The sequence below is a fragment of the Anser brachyrhynchus genome, assembly GCF_964034855.1.
Source record: "Anser brachyrhynchus genome assembly, chromosome: 23".
Classification (NCBI taxonomy): domain Eukaryota; kingdom Metazoa; phylum Chordata; class Aves; order Anseriformes; family Anatidae; genus Anser; species Anser brachyrhynchus.
Genome location: NC_137716.1, coordinates 4526952 through 4551065, shown reverse-complemented (window position 1 = coordinate 4551065; position 24114 = coordinate 4526952). Strand labels below are relative to the sequence as shown.

General features: G+C 50.3%; 1 long non-coding RNA gene across 1 annotated transcript in view; it reads left to right on the top strand.

Annotated features, from left to right (window-relative positions):
* Positions 1–24114, top strand: part of LOC308182078 — an 89452-nt gene that overhangs the window by 40707 nt on the left and 24631 nt on the right. The window contains exon 7 of the long non-coding RNA XR_013941656.1: positions 20959–23511. This is a non-coding gene — a long non-coding RNA (uncharacterized lncRNA). The remainder of the gene's footprint in view (positions 1–20958; positions 23512–24114) is intronic.

Sequence of the window (24114 nt, the reverse complement as noted above, 5' to 3'; positions counted from 1 at the left end):
GCCTCTTCCCAAACTGGCGAGCACGTGCTGTGACCGGGGAGGTGCTTTTGTGCTGGTTTCAGCGAACTGGATTAGCCCTGGGGCAGTGTCTCCTTGCCACGGCTGGTGGCAATCCACCACGGCTTGTCACTGGACTCCTCCTTACCTTTCTCCTTCTTTATGTTTGCAAAACCACAGCAAAAGCCCGGTGTTGTGACCCGGAGTGTTTTGCCTGGCTGTCGGTGACAGCAGGTTTGACAGCGGAAGGGCTGGAGCACGCATTGCTTCTGCTTGAGCTAGCAGAGTGGTAGCGGGTGACTCCTTTGAAGAGCGTAACAGCCTGCCAGGGAAATGGGTGTCGGGGCTCTGGATCGCTGCCGATCCCAGGCACTTCATTCTCTGTTGCACACCAGCAGGGACGGGGGAAAGTGCGGGCAAGCCCAGGAGCCCAGCTTGACTGTATCGCCGAGGAGAGCTCGAAGTCAAGGATCATCGTCTAATTAGTCCATGCGGCGCGTAGCAGGGTTATTTTTATCTCGAGCCCTTCAAAACATACATAATCGTTCCACCTTAATTCTTTCCAAACTTGGTCTCTATGGAAACCCTAATATAAACGACTGCTCCTTTCATTTCTGCACATCTGAGCTGCGTTGCAGGCTCCCTCGGTGTGCATGTGGCCATTCATGCACATGTGCACACACGCGCGCGCGGGGTGGCACCAGGCTGATCTGTATTCTTTGCTGCCGGCCTTCCTCTCCACCCTTCAGATAATAGCACTTGGGTTTTATTTCTTCCAAGCACCGCGTGTTTAGATCTGCAAACCTCTGAGGAGTCTTTGTCTCTGAACCGCAGGGAGGTGGGGGTGGGAGGGAAGCCAGAAACCTTCGCGATGCTCGTGTTGATGTTCAGCCTGCTCCTGTGGGATTTGGGGCAGACGCCTGTAGGATGCTGCCTATGGCTCCCTCAGCTTTATGAATGGAGTTTAGGGTGTGGAAAAGCCACTTTTTCTAATAACCCTCTTGTATTCAAAAGCGTTTGTTACCGGTTTCTCCAGGTTTTGCTTATGAACACAAGAGGGCCACGTTTAGTGGAAACAAAAAAGGCTGGCAGCAGCTTTGCAAAGGGAAAAGAGGAGGCTGGGTGTAAGAAGCAAGCTGGGAGCGCTGCGCTCTGCAGCTTTGCGTAGAGTTTAATGCATGTGGCTCCGAGCCCATCAGGCTGGGGGAGGATGCAGTGCCCAGCTGATGCTCAGCTGCATCTCAGTCACTTCAGCATTAGCCCCCGCTGCCCTTCTGCTGTTCTGCCTTCTCTTAGCCCCATCATAGTGGTAGATGAACCCCTCTCGGGTTTAACACACTTATCGTTTCCATTCTCTGCAGTGGAGAACTGGAGCACAGGCGGGTTGCAGATTTGATCCACTAAAGGACGTAGTGCTTCAAAGTTAGCCTCAGCACGTCGTTTTTAAGCATCTGACTTGTGGATAGGAATCCACAATAGCACTGAAGTGCCTCAGCTCTCACAGTCAGGCCCTGGAAGGATTTTCCTCTCCAGTGCAGGAAAATCTCTGCTTCTTGTAGAGCCCCATCTCTGGGTTGGGACAGCTGAGACGTGAAGGTTATGGCTGGTATGAAGGAAGGGGAATTGACCCTGGGTGCACAGCCTGGGGAATTCACCTCCGGGGCAGGAGGCTGTGCACCACTTCAGCATGGTGCTGGGCACACCAGCACCGCACGGCGAGAGCAGGCTCCCGGGGGGACCAACCTCCCCTCCTCTGCCCTCTGTGAAGTATCTGCCTGCTGCAACCAGGCAAGAAGCTTACTGGTGAACTACTGGGTGTGTTAATGTGCTTTCCTGTGCCTTCTGGAGCGCTCCTTACTTCCCCATACGTCCTAACGTGGAGGGATGTCACCAGGGAGCAGAGCTTCACCATACACCCCCAGTCCAGTAACACTCCTGGTAATGCAGGACGTTGCTGAATGCCCCGTTGGTGGTGTTAAGAAGCTGGTTGGGCTGCAGGTGGAAGAAAACCCACAGAGAACAAAACAGATCCGAATGTCTTTGAGCAGTGCTGAGGGTTATTGTCCTCCAAGGATGGCCGTCTTTCTTCTAAGCACTCCTCTTGGAAGCACTTTGCTAATTCTCTTCTTCTCCCCTGTCCTTCGGCCCCTCCAGGCCAGCTGAATGGCTGCGGGGTGTCGAGGCTCCCTCACCAACCTCATTGTTGCGATCTCCTTTGAAAAGGATTCAGAGCTGCTCCACCAATTTTAGCTCAGCCCTCAATTCCGTGTCCTATTTGCTGTCAAGTCCAGAAGGACCCGGCTACCACCACCCCCAGAAGGATGACAGTGAGGAATCTGGCCCGCTCCTGCAGGCAGGAGGCTTGTTCGCACGCTCGGTATAAAAGGCAATTTCATTAGTTTGCAGCCCTGGCTGGGAACCAGAGCTGGCACCAGAGATTGTTTTTATGAATAACACTCTGGCAAAACAGAGCTGGTAGCAGCTTGGGTGGGATATATATATTTAATTCGTCCCCTTTCATTCTTGGATTGGCAAACTGGCAGGTTGCAGAGCAGTTGCGTGTCTCTCGCTGTGTGCTGTGAGTCACAGCAGCGCTCGGGGTGCCCAGCACGAGGCCGGGGCTGCGCTCCTGTACCTGCACTTCCTGACCAGGGCACAGCGTGAAAGACTAGCAAAGGAGAGATCTTCAAGAAGCAGATAACACTGGATGCGCTTCAAATTGCCTTGGCTTAACCCACTGGGCTGTAATGGGTTGGTTTTCCCTGCAAAGCCCGACAGAGCTCGTAGCTTTTTGTAGGCAGGCAGCGTTTGGTCTTCTACACGGTTAACGAGAAACTGGAATAATGATGCTGAGTACTTCGTAGGAGACGTTCCACGTCTCAGCATGAACTGTTGGGCTGTGTTAAAATATCCTCTTTTGTGCCTAGTGTAGTGCTGTCGCAGGGGTGTTTGGGCAGCACCCAGAAATCCCTGCTTGCATCTTGTTTTCTGTTGTGAGCACAATGCTGCTGCTGTCTGCTCTACAGAAGCACGGCAGAGGTTAAACTTCATTGCTTGAGCAAATAGCCTGTTACTCAGCTTCTGCTGCTGCAGCAGGCTGAGTATCTCGGGCTGAATCAACTTTTCCAAGCTGCCAGAGTGATTTAGGAGCTCACAGGCGAGTTCACAGAGGGCAGGAGGTTGTGTACCATCGCCTTTGTGGAGTCATGCTGCAAGGCAAGGTATGTTAGCTGAGGTTTAAAACCACCCAGGCACAGCTTCACAGCTGGCAGACTGGGGCTAAGGCTCTTCCCTGGCCCACGGAAGGGGGGAACCCAGCACAACTCTGTTCTGGCTACATAAACAGGCCCTAATCCCACAAAAGCCCTGTCAGCCACCGCAGGATTTTTCGTTCTGGTCTCCGGTGGAACAGGGCTCTCACTGAAGCTGACTGGAAGGTTTTCCTTCCAACAATCTTATTTTGAGTGAAAAAAGTGCTGTGCACTCTTCTCCATGGTGGGCAAGGCAAGGTTTGTTAATTTAAGCTTAAGTAAGAGGGGAAATTAAGGTATGCAATGGGGAGAAGCTCCAGCAGATGAGAAGGCAGGCATACCGGACAGGTTCAGTGGTAGGCAATGGGGTTGGGCCCCACGGCTCGAGGATGCTGCTGAGCCCTGGGAGTCTGGTCTGTCTCGTGGGTTTGTCCCCGGCTGCAGAGATGAAGCACTTCACAAGGTGACTCGTTCACCTTGAGCTGGAGACAACCCTCCTTGCTGCTCTGCTGGAGAAACAGGTAAAGACCAGTGGCCTTCCCTTAACAGTTAAGATGATATCACTCGCTAGAAACAGCATCCAATTTCCTGATCCTTTGTTTGAACAACAAACAAATAAGATACGAGTGCTGCAGCTACAGGCACATCTTCTTCATAAATATCAAGAGGCACGAGGCTCTTGCTCTAAACACCTAACTCTAAATAATGCTTCGAGCTAGAGTTGTTACCCGCTACCTTGAATACAGCCCCACTCCATCAGCAGGTTAAAATAATAACAAATAAAACACGGAATTATAGCTGTGCAATGCTCGAAAATGAGCCTGTCACTTTGTGTCTGGGTTGGAAATCAATCACCAAGTCTTCGAATCAGGTTCTGCTATTAAGGTCTGGAAGCGGGAAAGATTAAAGACATGTCCATGAAAGGCTCTTTCTGCAGGTATGCTGATCTTCCCCAATTTTAAACAGATCTTTTTTCTTTCCTTAGCCATGGTTTCTGTCATTGCCTTCCAAGCTGGTGTCCTTTTGGGCAATTATTATTAACTATTACATGTTAAAAGGATCTGTTTCACATATAGGCAGGGACGAGGAGATGACATTGGTTTGACCGCGTGTAGATGGTATAAGAGCCATGTGCAAAAGCCCTGGTCTGCTTTGCAGCAGCAGGCTGGAGGACAATGAAGCCCTGGAGGTTGTAGCATCCTCTCCATCGACTGCAGTTCTCTTGCCTGCATCCCTTCTACCATCTCCTCTTGGGCTTCAGAGCCAGGTCTGCAAAAGGTTTGCCTGGAGAACAGAAGCCCAGCCAGAGCTGTGTTGTGTCGGGGTACAGCAGTGCACTGGCATGCTGAAAGCCGTGTTCCACACCCTTCCTGCAGCATTTTGGTGCATTCCCTGCAAAAAGCATTTGGACTCCACGGCATGGGAAACAAACCTAGGGCCAAGCGCTGCACTTACAGGGATCCAGCACCTCGCCGGCAGCAATTCATCACGGATCCATTTGGCACCATAGCCTCTTACTTTCTTCTTCTTCTGGCTGCTTCACAAAGGCTGCTCCGCTCCCATCACGCTGCAGCTGCTGTGGCAGAGGATGGGGATGCTTCGAAGCCAGCGGAAGGCCGTTGAGCTCTGGGCAAAGGGGCTCCCGTCTCCTTGACTGACAGTAATTACCGCTCGCTGCGCCGGGGGTGTTGCGGAGCGCTTGCTGGAAACGGAGACAGGGCTGTGCACGCCTCAACAGGTTTCTCCATTTAAATATCTTTTAAGCTTTGAGAGCGGAGTGCTTTCTGCCTTTACCTCTCCCCCCACCCTCCCCTTCCCCATTCGGGTGCTTTGAAAGAGTTTTGTTTTAACTAAACAGCGTTTTACATTTCATGCAGAACCATCATGTATTGCGCGTTTGTTTTCCCTCCACCGTGACAGGCTCTGACATTATTTTGATGAGAAGATTTCTCAGCATTTTGAAGCGATGTTCAGTCTTTCCTTGCTTGGGGTTGCTTTTTAACCCTCTGAGTTGCAGCTGCCTGGAGGAATCTGCCAAAATTTGGGAGCTGCCAACAGAAAAATTTCCTTTTCCTCTTCAGTTACTGCCCCACACACTGCCTGTGAGGTCTTGTCCACACAGAGGAATCATGTGGTTATGCTGGATGGGTTATCCTGCTGTAGAGATGCTGGATTAGCAGCTTGCAGACTTGAATTTAGTTTGGAATAAGAGTAAATCTTTGCCATGCAGGCAAATCCTCACAGAGACACAGAGCCTGTCCGCAGAAGATAGGAGGACAACTCCTTTGACAAATAAAAGCAAAACGTTTCCTCTCTTGGCAAAAGGATCCAATATAAATTGCTTCTGCATGGCAGGGGCAAAGGTGCGTGAGGGGCTGCTGGGCTGGGCGTGCTGGGGAAGGGGTTTGGGGGCAGGCGAGGGCAGAAGCGTGTGTTTTCTCGTGTCTGATTAACCTAAGGATGCCAGCAAAGTTGTCTTGTGAGTGTAAATGCAAGGACTGGTTTTGGAACAGGTTTGCAGCCTAATTTTACACCCAGATGCCTGATCCTGTAACGTTTCCCCTGTAGCAAAGTTCCCCTGTGGATGAAGTTGCCTGGCACAACTGGGTGCCTGAGAGACGCCTCCAGGGCCCATCCTCACACAGCCGCTGGTGCCCAGGGCTTGGCGCTTCTGTTCCCATCTGCTGCCATCCAACTTGTGCCACTCTGCATCCAGCAGGTACTGATTACCACAAGGACCCCATCAGCGTCTTGAAATGTTCCCCAGCGGTCCCTGAAATCAATCCAAACCCCATTCACGGGCTTCATCAAACTGTCAGCTGTCCTAAAAACCTGTTTGGGATCGCAGGCAGGGTGTCCTGCAGCCAGCTACCCTGCCAGGAGCTGCTGGAAGGCGAGCATCCTCCCAGCAGTGCTCTGCCGCTGTGAACTCAGTTCCCCAGGCCTTGATTGAGCTCTCTAATTTAATTCTGGCTTCCTTTGGGGTGGGGAAGAAGTAGGGGAGGAAGAGGGGGAAGACAAGGAAGGTGCTTAGAGATCAGTAGCAGTGTTTTGTGCTGGAAATTGGAAGCTTTTCAAAACCTTCCAAAGGAGCTTAGAGGAGTCCGCAGGTAGGACGTGCTTTTAAATTTCCTGGCATCACTTAATCATTAGCTGCATCCAGAGGGAATTAAATAACGTCAATCAACATAAATTATTCTTCATGGGAGCATCAGCAGTGTGGGCAGTTTTTATTGTAACTTAAGCAGGAAATTGAAATATCAGCATCAGAGTGTGAAATACGCCATTGCAGTGAACTGTTCTTCATAAAGCAAGGGGAGAAATGTAAAGAAGATTACACACTATTAGTCCCACTAGAATTTTGCTCTTAATCTGCCTTAAATTGAAAAATTGTTTGCAAGTCTTAGCAGTTTCCTCGTGCTATAAAACAGGGGGTGTCACAGGCATGCGGGACCCAGAAGGGATCCCCAAATTGTTAGGACCTGAGGGGCGCTTTGGGGAGGCAGAATTAGGGGTCTGGACACAAGGGGATGGTGTGCTGGGTGTCACGTGGCGTGAGGCAGCAGGGCTGTGCCTCCTTGCATCTCCCATCTTCACTCAGCACCTGACTGCCCAGGGCATCTCCGCTCCTTTCGGGCCCCAGAAACACATCAGATCTCTTGAGAAGGCAATTCTTGAGCCCCATCACTGACGTTTGGTTCAATTTGAGACACTTGGATGCACAACTGAATTGAATTCCTAATATTTTAGATGTGGGGAGGGGTCTTCCTGTCAGAACAAGGGAATGACATGTGGTAAGTACCCAGGGAAAGAAAATTCCAGGAAAACATCTTCCTGGCTCTGGTGGATTGCTTTGTTTCAATTGCGCATAATCATTTCACCCGATAATGTTGAAAGATTTCATTTGGGCTTTTGATTGTATTAAAATATTAAACATGGAATATAAAATTATAATAAAACGTTAGCATTAATATTTTAATACAATCCAAAGGTTGAAACAAAACATTAAAACTGCAGAGGAAACGTAGGGTGGAGAAGGCAGCTTATAGACAAGGGGGATTTATGCACATCAGCAGCCGTGTCTGTCTTCTCCGCATTGCAATTATCTTGACGTGCACACTCTACCCATTGCCTGAGCGTGCATGCTGCTTGCTTGCCTCTTAATCTGAGCCGTTTCCCCTTTCCTTAGACTCAGGAAGAGGCTCGGGCACGAAGGAGAAAATGTGCCCTCACTATTTTTGTAAATGAATGACTCTTGATCTTTAAGTTCACACCAAAGAGACAGACGCACGCGGAGGCCCTGTGCTCCAGGGCACCATGAAGAATGTCACTGAGCTTGGGACTCACGGAAGAAGAAATCTCCTTGCAGGGAGAAAGTTTATGTCGACAGTATGTCAAGAGGAAAAGGAAAGAGAAAGAAAAGACTCTGGGGGGTAATTTTTATAGCGTGCATTGAGAGAAGAGACAAACCTTGAAAGCTCCCATCAGTTGACGATCTGTTATTGCTGTACAACTCCTGTTACCTTTCTGCTTGGAAGAATATGAATGGTTTCAGAGCAAATGTGGGCATAATGTTATTTACCAGGCTTGGCCTTATTAGGGACATTCATTCTCTTGCTCATAACCTGCCCTTTTATTTTGAGGGGAGCCGGGACGTGGATGGATGTGTGATGAGGTTATTTGCTCTGCCTCAGGTGTTGTCAGCAGTACCTCTGGGATTTGGGGATCTGCTTCTGGAGCACCAGTGCAGTGGTGGCACACAGAGCTGGAACAAGTGTGCACGACCCCACATGCCAGTGAGGAATCAGAGCTGTCTTTCAGATTCTCACAGTCACCCATGGGAGTTTTGTTTTCGGTCAGAAATGGGACTGTAAGGGGGGGCAGGGGTTCAAACAGGAGCTTTTTCTCTTAGGTTTTACCAGTTATAACTGGCTCTGTGTTGAGCTGAAGTGAAATATGCACTGAAGCTCAAGACTGCTTGGATGGGTTGAACCAATGAGCCTTGAATCTCCCCTTTAAGTGTTCAGTGCTAACAGCGTTAAGTCTTATATTACCGGGTAGAAGATTAATGGGTTGTAGAAGCCTAAAGAAATTTGCCTCGAATGTTTCAGACACGGAGTTTGTGGTCATGGATTTTCTAATCTTTGCCATCTGCCATCCTTGGCCCAGGTCTCCTGGTGTGGGTCAGAGCCTCACAATTTTTCTGAAATCTCCAGTCAAAGCCTGCAATTTTGGCCTCTTGTTCGCTCAGAGGCGAGCTCCGGCCATGGAAATGGAGCCTCAGAGAAGCATCGTGCTTGGCGATGGAGGTTGATGCCCTATTTAACTCCCGCTGAGGAGATGGCTTTGAACAGGGGTCTTCTTTTGACCTCTAGTTGTGCCTGTAATGTTTTGTTCTCCAGCCAGTGACTGATGGGTGAATAAAAGTCTTGTGAAGTCCCCAGAGCCCCAGAGAAGCAGGTATCTTTAAACCAGAGCTACAGACCCTCACGGCAGGCTCTCAATGAAGTGCAGAGGAGGAATGGGAGCGAGGGACATCCGAAATGCTGCCTGCAAAACCAGTACCAGGTAACAACGAGCCTCCCACTGCCAGTCCAGCCACAGTGCTCACTGCCTGCTGCAGTGCTTCTGCTTCCCAGTCAGACCAGTGCAACCAGTTGCTGTGTTGTCCTTCCCCGTGGCCCTCCTCTTCCTCACTTTCACACACCAGCACTGTGATTCAGCACGGAGCTTACAGGTGTGCTTTGCGCCTGTGGACTTCAGCAGAGGCTCTGCGTTTGCCTCATTGCAGTGGATTAGCAGAGGCTGGGTCAGAGCCTCTTGTGCCCTCCAAGCTCTTCTGCTGCAGGTCTGAAAGATTCGGCTCTCGCTGCCGTCTGGTAGAGGCTGCTTGACACCAGCCGCAGGGGCTCTGTCGCATTTAGCAAAGGGGAAGGGAGGAGCCACATTATTTCTTGCTAGTGAGAATCATAAAAAGGAGAGGTACAAGAGCTGCAGGAAGCAGTGCTGGGAAGAAAAGGTAGCCCAGGCTCTGGCTTTGAAATCTTACCCCTAATTTTTGCTCTTGACTTGGCCGCCTGCTGCTGCCCACCGCTGGAGATAGGACGTAGGGGCAGCGGGCAGACCTGTGTAGCTGTTTCACCTAACGATTACCCTTATCAAATCCATGGAGCTGGGATCCTTGCGTGCGGTTCGGAGCATGCAACCTTTGTGGCTTTGGGGGACGCTTTCAGGGTCCTGCTGTAGCATGTAGTACTTAGGAGCAGGGCTGAGTCCCCACCTAACTCACTTCATGTGCAGCAAATCCGTTTGTGCAACAGTAATGCCACCCCTTTGTCCCTCTGTTCTGGCGTCTCAGGACCTCGGGAGGATCAGATCAGTCACAGATAACTGGGATCTCCAACCCATTCGGGCCACAATGCCAGAAATCTGCCAGCTTATAATTAGCTGCCATGAATTATTCATCGGAGGCACAGCGTCCGTCAGATCTGACAGCCGTAATCGTTTTGCCAGCAAAATATGGGGTTTGTCTTATTTGTGAAAATGATTCAGGCAGCATTTTTTTAATAGAGAAGGGAGGGGTATGTGTGTCTATGCCTGTGTATAAATACCTATATATTATATAGATAAACATACGTATATCCACACGCACACACATACATATATGTTTTGCGTGCTCGCTCTGTAATTAAAGCTGTGTTTGTACAGCATGGATCAAGCCTATCAGTGATGTAACTGATTAAACCAATTGGATTGCAGCAGGAATGAAGACGTATTTATATCTGCTCTCTTTTACAGTCTAAAAATACCCTGTAATTCTGAATGGATGTGTTTTTAGGCAGCTGCATTTAGAAATACCTCCAGATGCACATTTTGGTGTTGTTTTCGGGAAGGAGGCAAGGAGATGAGAGACGAGGGGTCTTGCCAGGAACCCTCCGATCCCCTGTCTCTTTAAGGCTCCGTCACACTCCCTCTCTCTGCTTTCATTCTTAAATACGGGATGTGTCCAGGCTTTATTAATTTATAACAATAGCTGATGGTGCTGGGGAATGAATGGGGCTATGAAATATCTGACATGGCAATTAGGGCTGCTATCGCAGCAAGGCCTGATTTTTGCTGGAAGGGAAGTTGCTGTAAACCAAGGCTAATTAATTGCTTTTGAAAAAAGAAAAAAAAAAATCACACATAAATGATCTGGGCCAAAATTCTCTTCCTGTCATGGTGTAAATCTGGAGTAGATCCTCTGTTTTTTGCACGGTTACCCTTTGTGTATGGCAGGGCTGTAGCAAGCACGCTAACAGTGATACTGCAGGCAAGGGTGTGTGGTGCAGAGCAGCAGCTTCCTCAAAAATCACCATTCCTGAGGCACGTCAGGCACGTTGCACAGGATCGCTCACATTTCACTCTTTTGCAAAGGGAGGCTGGTGCAGCACCGCGAGGCGGTTCGGCTGTCTGCGTTACAGATGTCCCCACCTCGCTCGCGTATGCACATGATGCTTTTAGTCCAGTTGTGTCAGGACAATGAAAAAATCATCTCCACATTTTCTCCCCTTGTTCCTTGTGGCCCTGAGCACCTCATGCCTTTCCTCCTTTCTGCCCTGCTCTTTCTCTGGTGTCTTGCAGGATCAGGGAGAGATGATGCACAGTGGAAGGAGAGAGACTTTATCAGCTCCTAAGTGCTGGGGCCTGGGTGGGTTTTGATATTGAGAAAGGGTTGTGGGGACAGAGCTCGTCAGCAGCTTTAAAACAAGGTGTCAGAGGGTGACTTCAGTAATAAAGCACTCTGCAGTGGCAAACGGCAGTGGAGAAGGTGCAGGCAGGAGGTCATGAGCATTGCCAGCTCCCCTTTCCCCATCTCTGCGCAGTGATCCCAGGCAGAGGTGTGCCGCCACCTCCTAACACACCACTCAAGATGACTGATCCCAGTAGAAGTGACAGCTCTTGGTAACACATCACCAGCCTGAAAACTCAAACCAGGTCCTCCAAAATGTTCAGCTGAGAGGCAGCAAAGTGGATTCTGCCTGCTGGGCCTCTCTCCTCGTTCACAGACCGGTGATGTCCCCACCGTGCCTCTTGCTGTGGTTGGGAACGTGGCCATGGCTTGTGGGGGTAGAGGAGAGGTCTGTCCTCTTGGGCTGCTCTCTCAAAGGACCTAGGGCATATCACAGATACCCCGTTGTAAGGAGCGTGGAGCACTGGGGCCCCAGTTGCTTGTCCTCTCTCAGCCAGCACTTAAATGCCAACAAAATAACAAACACAATGCATTATTTAAAAGCCACTGTGCTCGACCCTACAAGGAGCTTTTCAATCACTTGAATGTCAAGGAGAAAGATGTGGCTGTTTCGCTGATGGCTGGGGGCTTAACCTCCTCATTTACAGTGTGACCAAGGTGGGAGGCAAAGAGCTGCTGAGATGGGTGTGTGAGTGCTCGAGGGCATGGGTATGCAACCAACACGGTCGCCCGCAGGGGCTGGGTGCTTGCTGGGACTGGGCCAGGCTTGGGCTGCTCAGAAGCGTTGGGTCCAGTGGTCTGGAGCTGCTCCTCAGCAGCATTTCAGCAGCTTTTCACCTGCCGCCCCCACTCCCTTTTCTTGGGGCAAAGCAGGGTTGGCCATGGGCTTCTTATGGCTTATTTACCAAACTCTTCTTGCTCACTGGTGGCTGTTAGCAAATTAAATATTTCCAACCTCCTGTCCCGCTGTCTGGCTTCAGAAGAGACGACTGCTTTCCCACAAAGTTTCAGCGAAATCCCTCGCAAGGCTGCAAGTCATTATCTGAGAGTCACTGCCGGAATGAGGTTGTGGGCAGTAGCAAAAGTCAGAAACTGGGATCTCTCTGTAAGCAAAAATCCTCAATCACTTTGTAAACAACCAGTAGTGTGTGTCTATATCTAGCAAATGTTGTTTTGGAAATGAGAAAAGGTCACCAGTTGCAGTGGTGGCATTTCACCCCTCATGACCTCATTAGAGGTTTTTTCCCAAGTAAGTCACTATTTTATTTATTTAGCAATGAGACTGGCTCCATTTCCTCTGTCTGCACAAAATACGAGCCAAAGCATCCTGTGCAGGGCGAGATGTACTGTGTTAAGCAGAGCGATTCTTTGTATTCAGATGGTTTTCGCATTCAAAGCGCTTGAAAGGTGACACATAGGAAAAGGGAGAATGAAGCTGATGGGTGCATTGGGTGATGTTAGAGCAGGACCATTACTTCAGGTGCTGGGAGGCTGTAATCACAACCGGCTTTGGATGAGAAGGTACAAAGCCGGGTACGCAGAGGGAAAGCGGCTGTGGTTCGGGATCCAAAGCTGTCCTCCCGGCCCTGCAGAAAGCCTCGGAGCTCCCCGGGGATGCTCAGCGCACGGGTGCTCCTGCCTTGCCGCGTGGGAGGCGAGTCTGGCGGCGAGCAGATGGCGCGGGCACAGCGCGCGCCTGTCGCGTGGGTGCGGGGAGACCCCGCACCGCCACCAGAGAGCTCGGGTCTGTCCTGGGAACAGGGGTGGAGTTACTCCAGATTTGGTTGTTAAATAATTGGAGCCGCCTTGGTCACAAGCTGAGGTTTTTATTATTCTTTACAGGGATTTTTGATAGTGCTCGGTGAAGTACCCACAACAGATAGCAGAACGTGATGGAGGAGAGGGCTGGGGCTTGTTCACTTCTGCTCACAGGCGGAAAATATCTCTTAGAAAATATCTCTCAGGCAGCCTGATATTTTTGGGCACCTGCAAAGATAGGCATATCTGTGCCTCCCTCTTTTGTTTGTATTGTGGAAGGACCAAAAGGCCACAAATGTGCCACAAATGCCACAAATGGGCCTAAATGCCACAAATACCATATTTCATCTCTCCTAGACTGATGCTATAGATCTGCAATACAGATTCCCTGGTTCCCTGCTGCTGCCCTTCCAGGCACGGCGACCACGTTACACCTGGATGGAAAGTTGCCTAAATCTAGCTGGAATGGACTCAGTCCCGGGGGCAGAGGGTCACATTTCCCAAGCACTTTAGGAGTAGCCGTCATGTTTTTGACCCAGATCTAGGCACCTAACGCACACAGACTATACAATTTATAGCAAGTCTTAATCTTCTCACAAAAGCCTTTTAAAGCTTGTTCTCAGAATCCAGTCTGGATTATAAATCATTAGAACAGATGAGACGGGATCCAGAATGGATGAGGCACCAATAAAATAGATTAGTTAGAATACAGAACAGATATAAAGCATGAACAGCTAGAGAGATTATTAGTTCGAGAAGATGAGATTAGATAGAGCAGCTCTTCTGCTACCCTGGCTTTGCTGTTCATACTCCCAGCCAAAAACAGCTCGTGCAACGATGCCAAGAACCAGAACACGCTTCCTCGAGGCTTCAAAAGCAGGCAGCGTTTGAATTTGTCCACAATTCTGCCTCCATCCCAGCCTGAGTGTCTGTACTGAGATGCAGAAAGAAAGGCTGAGGAACAAAAGGCAAGCGCTAGCAATTAGCAGGGGCTGTGGCTCAAGGCCTTTTCTGGAGCTGCGGCGCAATGGGCAACCACTTGCAGACCTCATCAGCTTCGGTTCTCTGGAGCGAAAAAAGAGGGCAAGAGCCTAGGCAGACAAAATCATGCAGTGCTTGGTTTTATTGAATTCTCCATTCCACAGCAGCAGTTGTTGGAGTTGACCTTCTAGGTGTCTTGCCTATTGTTGTTGGAGGCTTTGAGTGTTTATTTTTCCAGAAGCAATCATTCCAGTGGATGGAAATGCGGCTAAAGCTTCTCGAAGCAATTAACTCATTTGCTTTGGTCCACACTGCTGGATGTTATTGTTAACAGGAAAACACCGTCTATTTGTTTATATTAAAGAGGAGAAGCGGGAGATTTGTTAAAAGGAGATTGCAATGAGATTGTTTGGTCCTAGTAGGCCGTAAAATGTTCATCTAAGAGGAGCGAGCAGAGCGCTTGCAGCCTCCATATGCAACCCGTGTAATCCCCTTGTTAACACACTTCCCAGCAGTAACTTCGCTCACTCCTGCCTGCTCAGGAATATTCATGTGCTCATGCATCATTTTAATGAACTTATCAACACGTGCATAAGCTATTAATTAAACATTTATTAGTAATTATGCTTTGGGATCGCTTCATGTGTAACTCGTGGTGTTATAAATGCAGCGTCTCGTGCCAGCATTTCACCAGCCCAGTCCGCAGAGCGAGAAGGACCCTCTCAGCCCGTCTGCAAGGAGAGAGGCTGCTTCCCTGCCATCCTGCCTGGTCCTCACCCGCGTCCAGCTCAGCTCGTGCTAATCAGTGTATTCTGCTTCCCTGGACAACCTGGAAATGAGCTGGTAGGAGAAAACAGCAGAATTCACCGGTGATGGCTCGCATTTCCAAGGCAAATGTGTGCTGTGGGGCAGCAGCACGCACAGCCATGGCACATCCTTGCTGCAAATGTTACAGGGATTTCTAGATGAGAATTAATGGACTTTCCTTGGCTAGCACAGAAGAAAATGTTCTATGTGGGGTTGTTTATTATTTCTGTTACAGTCACTGTACTTGCTTATTGCTTCCATCTGTTGGCATCAAACTATTGGCTCTTGTCTTATCGCTGGGATGTAAACCCTTCACGGGCAGGGAGCATGGTTTGGTGAGAGGCACAACAAAAGTGCCTGAGAAATTCAGGTGCTTAAAAGCTGAGAGATGCCTTGGAATCGGTTTCAGAGAGGAGCTCAGGTACTTAATTCCCAGAGGTTTCATTCAGGAAGAAAGACATTTGATGGCCTGAAATATTAAGTGCATAAGTTGTTAGCCTTTAAGTCTTGCAAAGTCATTTGCTCCAGACCTTCATATCGCCAGTTGTTGCCTCAGGAGATCGCTGGCTTTGTTGTACAGGGTTCTTGGGAAGCCAATCGACCCAGACCATGTCTTGCTTAAGGAATACTTAAACCCTTATGTGGGCTTAAGTTGTTCTCCTTATTCTTCCCCGCTGCCTCTCCTCTTTACTGCTGCCAGATCAGATAAGAGAGGATCAAGCAGGCCAACTGGAAGATCCAGAACCGTCATTAAAAACAAAGCTGCTCTCTCCCCCCTTCTCCAGGCAGTGTCTGGATCCACTAACGTTATTAGTCGGAGGAGCACAGGCTAGAAGGAGCCACGGGACCCGCTGGTGCCCAGCAGCCTCTGCTAACAAAACTCCGTCCACTGCAGGCGAGAGCTGGCTCTCCGCTGCCCCGAGGGACCCACTGAATAATCCCGTGCAGGTGGCCCCAGCTTTGCTGCTTATGTGCAGCGATTTGGATGAATTGGCAGGAGCGGGTGATGCTGCACTAGGTCGTGTGCTGTTTTATAAATTTTAATCCTCGCTTTGAATTTTCCAGCAGAATGGGTTTGCTCTACCTCTGGGCTGGAGGGAAACTTTTTGTCGTTACCCTGGAAACGTGGAGACGACAGATCCGTCGTTCATTGGCAAGTGGGGAAGGATGAGAGAAAAGAGGATGACAAAAAAGCGTTGGGAAAGACCAAGAAAGTAAAAGGGCCTTTTAAAGGAGGCGTCTTCACCTACAGCAGCAAGGCTGGGAGCACGAAACACTCAGGCTACCTCTAGTGATCAGGATTTCCCAGCACTTCTTTGGATCCTCCATAGCATCAGACTTGCTGGAGCAGTTTTGCTCAACTTCAGCAAGAGAGCCAGGGGTGATGGATTTATGTTAACATCCCCTTGCTCCCTTCCCAGCTCTGGCAGCCCGGAGTCAGCTCACACTCTGCATACTTAATCTTTTACCTCATTTAAACCTGGGATGTTGTGCATGTGGAGCATGGCCAAAGGTCAAAGAGCCACACGGTGAGAAAAGGGCCAAGCTGCAGAATGAGAGCAAGTGCCCAAAGAGTACTTGCTGAAAATTACCAGTCCTGGTACTGCAGGGAGCACAACGTGGAAGAGGGAGGAAGCCAGACATGCCCACCCGGAGGCCACTTTCCCTTTGCAGAGAGCCCAGAGGGCATCTCTGGCCCAGCAGAGCAAGTGGTCAGCAGAGCTCAACAGGGAGAGAACTGAAAGGCTCTCAGCCCTTTACTGTGCTTACACTAACGCCGTTCCTCACTCAGCAAAGGTCTCGGCACTCAGCTCTCATGTTGCCTGATGTCAGTTTGTATCCTGGAGGGCACAGGAATCCAGAGTGCCAGAGTCCCATTTTTCCCCTGTGAATTGAGAGCTCTGGAGAAGAAAAACCACTCTTTAGTGTCCTGCTGAGCTCTGAGCTTCAGTTAAGGGGAAAAGAATACAGATGTCTGCAGTTCTCTTTGAATTTGATGGAGTTACACTTAGGAATTTGTTTTTTCTGCTGGAAATGCGAGTGAAGAGCAGGTGAGAAAAGATACTGCAATGCAATATCCGACTGCTTAAAGCCCGTGGATAGGTAGCTCGCTGTGGTCACCGCCTGTTCCCATGCCTTGATGATATAAGTCCCTCTCGTGAACTTCATCTCCCCGCTGCCCTCCAAGGCACCAGCTCATATTAATCCTCTCTCTCCTTGCTGAGTCGCAAAGTTCTTAAAGGCCAGAGCTCCGTTTTCCTGCTCTTATAAAGTCCCCTGTGCACTTGTGGCCCCACACAAATAAATACAGGGGAAGAAGCAGCAGCCTCTCATCTGCAGTGCTCCAGGGGCCACAGGGAGCCTGGGGTTCACCCAGAGCTTGCACGAGTGCCCAGGCAAAGGTAAGTTGGCCTTGCCCTGCTCAGCTGCCTCCTCCTGCATCTGCGCCCCTCACTCCCTCACGCTTCTCCTCCCTGGACCCCAGCATCACCTTCGTGTCTCCACGTTTCTGCTTGTCACAGCCCCGTGTCCCCCTTTTCTGTTGCCTCCCTGCACCTCTCAGCGCTGCGGCTCCGCTAACGCCTCTGAAGCAAGCCCAGGGAAGAAGAGAAAACAGAGAGGAAAGATTTCCCTTTAAGCAAGAAGAAAACCAGCCCGGGCCTGGTAAAAGTTGTTGGTTTTGTCAATATTCAAGGAACTCTATCTGCTGAGACATGTAGGCTGCTATTGGAGGCAAAGAGCAGAGCTGGCTGGATTTTAACTTGCCACTGCCATCTGCGGGGCTGTTGTTGCTAGTAGCGAAGCCGGGCGGTCTCAGGAGGATACTGATCTCTGTTATGGTTATTATCCTCTTCCCCAAGGAAGTTTGCAGTCCCTTTTCCCTCCCTCAACCCTGTTGCTGGAGCGGTGTCAGCGTAGCTGCCGGGCAGAGTAGTGGCAGCAGGAGACAAGTGTAGCAAACACTATTTGACAGTGTGTTTTGGATGCATTTCAGGTGAAAACACACACACACACAAAAAAAAACAAGCACGTTTGATCCTGGCTGTACCTGCCTTCCATATTCATGTTCGTGTGCCTCCATGTCATTATGGGATTAAAGCATCATTAAGCACACAACAGAAGCCTTTGATAACCCTCTGTTCAGTGCTCCTCCTTGCCTCTCTTTTTTTGCATTTCTCCTACTCCATCTTCTTTCTTTTTTTCCCTTTTCTCTTTTTTTTTTTTAACCTAGCCTTTTTCCAACATCCCTTCTTTCTTCTCCCCAGTGGTTTCAGGGATGCTCTGGAGTAATAACTCCCAGAGATATGGTGTGGTTGAAAGGAACCTATTCTGACTCTCTTTTACACCAGGGTGTATCAGGATTTATGTGGCGAACGGGAGGCAGCATCAGTGAGCAAATCTGTGCAGCTCTGCCCTGTTCCACAGCAGCTCCGCTGGTCTGGGAGAGCAGAGGATGTGCTGCAGCTGAGTTGGTGCAAAGAGGCTGGGGAACACAAGCAGGTCCCCGGCATCGGGTCTGGTGTAAATCCAGGAGTTATTCCGCTGGCTTCAGGGAAGCTGCTTCAGATTTACACCGGAGTAGCAGTGATCGGTATCTGGTGTTCAACATCTACTTTGCAACCTCCTGACTGAGAGCTGCAGAGTTTCAAGCCACAGCTGTAGAATGCTCGTAGTATTTTTAATAAGGGTGCTGAGACCAATCTACTCCTGCATGGGAAACGTGACAGCAATTTAGATTGAAAGCTTCTGTTTTCCAGACAGGCACTCACCCAGTTAGTGCAAACAAAAAGGCACTTGTAACTCCAGTCCTTTAATCTTACTCTTTGCTTCATGATAGATAAGGCGTCTTGACATCAAATTGCACTAATATGGTCCTCTGAAGATTAGCACTGTGGACAATGCTTGTCGCCTGGCTTTCCCTGATAGGTTTTCTGAGTGTAGCAGCGTCTAGTGGTCAAAGCAGGGATGCTGGTATGGAGAATGGACTGACCTCCTAGGCTCCCTGCCTCTGACTTCTAGGCTGCCAGAGTCTGACCTTGCCTCTTGGTTTTCGCAGTTGTAAAATGGGCATAATAGATAGTAATTAATTGCCTTGAGGGGAGCTCGTTGAGGGATGGCTAATGATTATTGGCCTGAAAATTACAGAGGAGAGAGGGGAAGAAGCAGAAGGAAGGTTTCACAATGAGTGTGGGATGCAGGAGCTGCTTCTCTAGAGAACTCAAAGCCTTTTCCTACAGATGGTCTCATTCCCCTCATTTGAACAAAGGGGCAAAAAAACACAAGGGCAAGTGATTTGCCCAAGGTTATATGAGAAACCCAGGAATGAACCCAGGTGTTGCAGGTGCTGCCAGCCTGCTGTGACCAGCATGTCGTGCTGCCTGCTCACAGCCAGGCTGTACAGGCTGTTGATGCCCCACCAGGTGTATCGGTTCTCTGTCCATGCACTGGGCGGGCACAGGGGTCACTGGCAGACCCACGGCGACATTTGAGGGGGAACATTTGGCTGCACAGAGGCTCTGCTTCAATGCACCCAGTGTACGGTCAAAGAATGTAGGGCCTGTGCTCATTTCTGCTCCCAATTGCCTCCCAGGTAAACCCAGAGCAGCCCCTGGACTGGGGCACAGACTTGCTGGGTTAGGTGTGAGAACACCGGAGCCCGGAGCCGCTGTGGCTTTTTTCTTTTTTCAGTTATGAGGCAGATTGCAGGCAGCTTCTCCGAAGTGTTTGAGGGAGGTGGTGTCAGGCAGCAGCCTACAGCACCCAAAAGATGCTGCCAGCCCCTCTCCTCCCAGCTACACAACGGAGCTGGTTTTACAGGTGCTTGCAGCTTACTGTGACTCCTCCTGAGTGCTACCGAGTCCAGTGCCTGGCGCACAGCACCCAGGCTGAGCTCCCTCCACCTTCCTAAGGACCCTGTCAAGGACCACAGGCATAAAACCAGCCCAAAGCCCATCCTGATCTCCCACAAGTCTGTGGATGAGCCCCTGCGGAGCCCAGCCCTGGGCTTTGCTTTGCTTGGTCACCCAGAGCACTCGGATTGCTGGGCTCAGCCCTTGCCCTGCATGGGGAAGTGCCTCCATCCCATGGCTCACATCCACCCTTCCGAGAGGCTTCGCCGCTTCCATGGAGGTGGGAGGTAGGCCAAAATGCAGCCTCAGGGAAGGGGAGGTAAGGACACGGGCCTGACACGAGGAAGGTGACAACCACTGCTCTGCCTGACGGAGGAGACGGAGGTGTCGGAGCAATGTCAACCCAGCAGGGAGCTCCCGGCAGCCTCTCCGAGATCAAACTGCAGAAGGCTGGATAAAACAGACAGGGGGAAAGAAAAAAGGAGGAAGACGCCTCGAGTCGATTACACCAAGAGAAACGCCGCGTGAGGTGAAGGAACCTCACAGCGGAGCCAAAGCAAAACCAGCAGCTGAAGTCGGGGAGCAGATTATAGCCATGTGGCTGGGAATAGCAACCAGCCCTGCACAAGCAGCCGTGAGCCAAACCACGGAGGGGCCAGGCCAGGCCAGGAGAGGCCGTGAGGGCTGTGCTGGGGGATGTTCCTTCCTGAGAAACCCCTGCTGGGGCTCCCTCCGGAGAGGCCTTGCTCCCCCAGCTCTTGGTGGATGGAGACAGGCGTGGAGAGACACTGAGCACTCCATACAACGCTGCTTACCCAGCAGCAAAGACAGGTAAAACACCCCTGAAGTGAGGAATCCATCTACACGCTGCAGACGCTGCGAGCTCCGAGATGTCATTTTGTGACCGACTTTGTCCTGAAAGTTGGCCGGGATTAATTCTTTGCCCCGAAGATGGAGGCACGCCGCTGGCTGGGGCTATTGTATCCAAATCCACGTTGTGCCGGCACAGATACCTTTGTGCACGAGGGAGGGCAGTCTGGAGCCAGGCCCTGCTTGCCCCTCGCTCCCGGGCTCCTGCCCTGGCTGCTGGCTCCCAGGGATGGGAGCAGCCCCGTCCCTGCCCGCAGGGACCAGTCCGTGGGCACGCAGCTATTGCCAGGCATGCGGTACCAAAGGATTCCTGCACTAGCACGAGCCTTTTGTTGTTGTTTCAAAGGCTTTGAAATGCATGTTTCGTTCTTCCTTGTTCTGACATGACAGAGGACTATTTTAATAGCTGGGTATTAAATGTATTCAGGGGGAGAAAATGAAGAACTGCTTTAGCCTGCAGTTCTCAGGGAGCCTGTCTGTTATCAATAGCCTGTTTCCACCAGAGTTCAGCAGGAGATGGCATCAGCCTCGCCAGGGTCAGTGCCGGAGTACTCTGCAGCCTGTATTCCCTAGGTGCCGATGTTCAGCCTTGAAATGGGACATACAACAGTGCGAAGGGCTGGTGCCTGCCTCCCGTCCCTCCCCTCCTGCTGTGCCCATGAAAGCCTGGAGATCCCTGACTTAGGGCACTTCCCTTTCATTTTTTTTTCAGGCCAACATAAACACAGCTCTCCAGCTCCTGGCGTGGGCACCTCGTGCCAGGCTGCGAGGCAGACCAAGCCAACGACGCCAGACTGGCCCTGAGGAAGGCGTCACTCCAGCACTTTGCCTTGGCTGCAGCTCAGCTCTGTCCTGTGCTGGGGCTGCCCGCACCTGATGGAGCCGGCTGGAGGATCGCAGGGGCAGCGAGAGGCGGGCGTCGCAGCGGAGCAAGGCGAGGGACCGAGAGAGGGACTCAGTTCGTGAAACCTGACAGCTCCGCGTCGAGGTCTGGCCACGGCGCAGGGCCACGGAGGGGGAACGAGGCTCATCAAATTGAGCCTGGGAAGGCTTCCAAAACCTTGTCTTCGCGAGGCAACAGCGTGCAGGTTTGCATAAATATCTCTGAAATTCATCAAACAGCTCAAATGAAATACATTAGGGAAGGAACTTCTGCTGCATTTAAATCCGCACACGGTTGCTCCCCTGTCTTTGAAATCCAGTGATGCCCGCCCCTCCATCAGCCTAGGAGCAAGGTACATTCCAGATGGTTCCCCCATCCTAAAAAACTGCACTGCACAGCCGATTAAATTCTGCTTGTTGTAATTAAGCCCGACACAATTAGCTGTCAAGCAGGGCACTCATCTGTTTTATGTTGCAATCTCTTCAACAGGCGAGGCTGCTAGACAAGATTGTCACTTTTCGAAAAGATTTTCATTACTTACCCTGGGCTCTGTGTCAGACTATGAAATATAAAAATGTGCTCTGTAGCCAAGTCAGGGAAATTCTCATTTAATGTTCCACACAGTATTATGAAAGTAATGTACTCTGAAAATGAATGCATTTTGGAACATTTCGGAAGAAATGTAATTTGTCTGCTAAGTAATAACTGCATGTTCATGAATTTACTGGTTTTTTTTCAATATGCCTTTCGTAAAGTTGGGAAGACTTTTTCTGACCTAAAATGAAAAGAAGAGAAACTGTTGATTTTAACGTTACTCCTTCCTCCCTCCCTTTCTCCCTCCCTCTTTCTTTTATTCTTTCTTTTCCATCACTTCCAGGCACTTCCAGTGTAAAACCCAGGCACTGTCCCATGAAAGCAGAAGCTTGGCAGAAAAGAAATGTGCAGCTCAAAACAGAAAAGACAGAAGATAACTGAGGTCGGTGAGGAAGACGGGAACTCCATCTTTCTGTGCCTTTAAGAACAGAGAGCCCGAAATCCCCTGTTGCTCCTCACAGTTCAACAACCAGCATCTGTCAGTGGCGATGCAATTACAGTTCCCCTGCTTTGGTGGGACTGTGAATTTTCTGCATTTCTAATGTCAGAGGCTAAGTGGGGTCAAACATACAGAGCGGCAGTGCTTCTCGCCACCAAAATTCAGATTTTGTCAGAGAAAATAACAAAGTATTCAGGCTGGCAGAGCCTTCTCTTTGCCTTATAAATAGATGCTGGGCTCTGGGACAAATGCTGGAACACGCTGAGGTGCACGGAGGGAAGAGACATGCCTTTGGCTCTGGTGCTGAGTCTGGGTTCAGATCTGATGGCCTAAATTAGGGGTTATTTAAGTTGCCCAGTCAAGGAGTTGGGAGGCAGTGCCACTGAAATGCTGGCTGCGCTTTCCATCAGAAGAGAAATGGCTCACCCAGAGAGTCACTTGGGTTTTCTGGGCAGGAACCGGGTAGGGGCTGAGGGAGAAATGAAAACCGGGATTATTAATGGGAACAGATTGGAAAAAAATAAAAAAAAGAGGAAAGTAGGTGGGGAATGACAGCGAGAACTGGGACTGCAGTCCCAACTGGGATGAGTGGGCTCAGCAAGCTTCTGCCATTGCTTAAGATGTGATTTCGATAGTTGCAGGATGACGTGGTCCAGGCCTGGGTGAGCCTGCACGGCTGAGGCAGTGGTGTCACTGCGTCCCTCCGAGCTGTGCTTGGAAGTGATTCTCCTCCAATCTGTCATTACCCCCCAGTTGTGTACTTACAGCCCTTGAACAGGAGCAAGTTAAGAGTGGCATATATTACTGTCTTCATGTGTCTGTACAAATTTGGGTTGTCAGTTTATATACCGAGATAAAATATAGTTTGCAGATCATAAGAAGTTATGTGCTGAAGTTTGAACCCTACTGTGCTGAGCATTACCCGGCTTTGTTTGCTGCCTGTTACTGGCCATTAACTCCCCAGGCAGACTCTCTTAGTCAGAATTCAAGTGGCTTTAATCAGGCTTCGTTTACCCTCCTTGGGAAGGAATAAAGTTCATTCAAATTAAGACTGCTTTATCTCCACGTAGAAGCACCCCCCACGTGAGGTTCAGCGCGTTTTAAAGATTTATCTTTTATGGCACACCTTTTCCTCGCTCAGATTTCCTTCGCAGAGTCCTTCCCTTGCAAAAGCTCCCGTTTTCCCAGGAGCACTTCTGGAAGACGACTCGTTCGTGCCCTGGGTGTCTGCCCAGGGCTGGGAGCTCGGGGCTGGAGTGGCGCCCGGTCCATTAACATTCAGCTGCAGGAGGAAGGGGAGGAAAAACTCCACAGAAGCATGAGACGGAGAGCAAATAAAAGCAGAGCGGGTGAGCAGGAAAACATTGTCTCTTAATTGAGCCGGGGGAGAAGAAGGAGTCGTGGTGATTACAAGGCCTGCAGATCTTTGTTTACAAGAGCTGCCTTCCTGCGATCTGTCACCATCGGCCAGAAGCATCCAGGCTAGCCTTGAGAGAGCATCGTGCAAGGGGGAACTGAACCAGAGCAGCTGTAGCAGAGCGTGTGGGGTGCCCGTCTGCGTAGGCACTGCTTCAGTGCTCTTCCCTGCAGCTGCAAGCATCTTTGGTCCAAAATGCAGAAAGACAGGGCTTTTGCTCTGCGGCATGTTCCCTTGCTTCAGCCAGGGGCAGAATCACCACGAAGCAGCACAGGATAAGGCAGGGCTTGCTCCCATATCCCAGATGCTGGTTGTAAAGATGCTTACACATGCCGTGCTGTGCATGGACGGGGCAGGAAAACGTGGAGTCAGTTTGTTCATCATGATAACAACCTGCATAAGCAGAGTAAGTCTAACGTGTCTGGGACGGGAGATACCCAGGGTGTCAGTGCTGGAGAGCTCAGCTGCACATGCACAGGGACCATTTCACCGGGTCTCTGGACATCTGCTCTCCACCCTGAGCTACAGCTCCAGC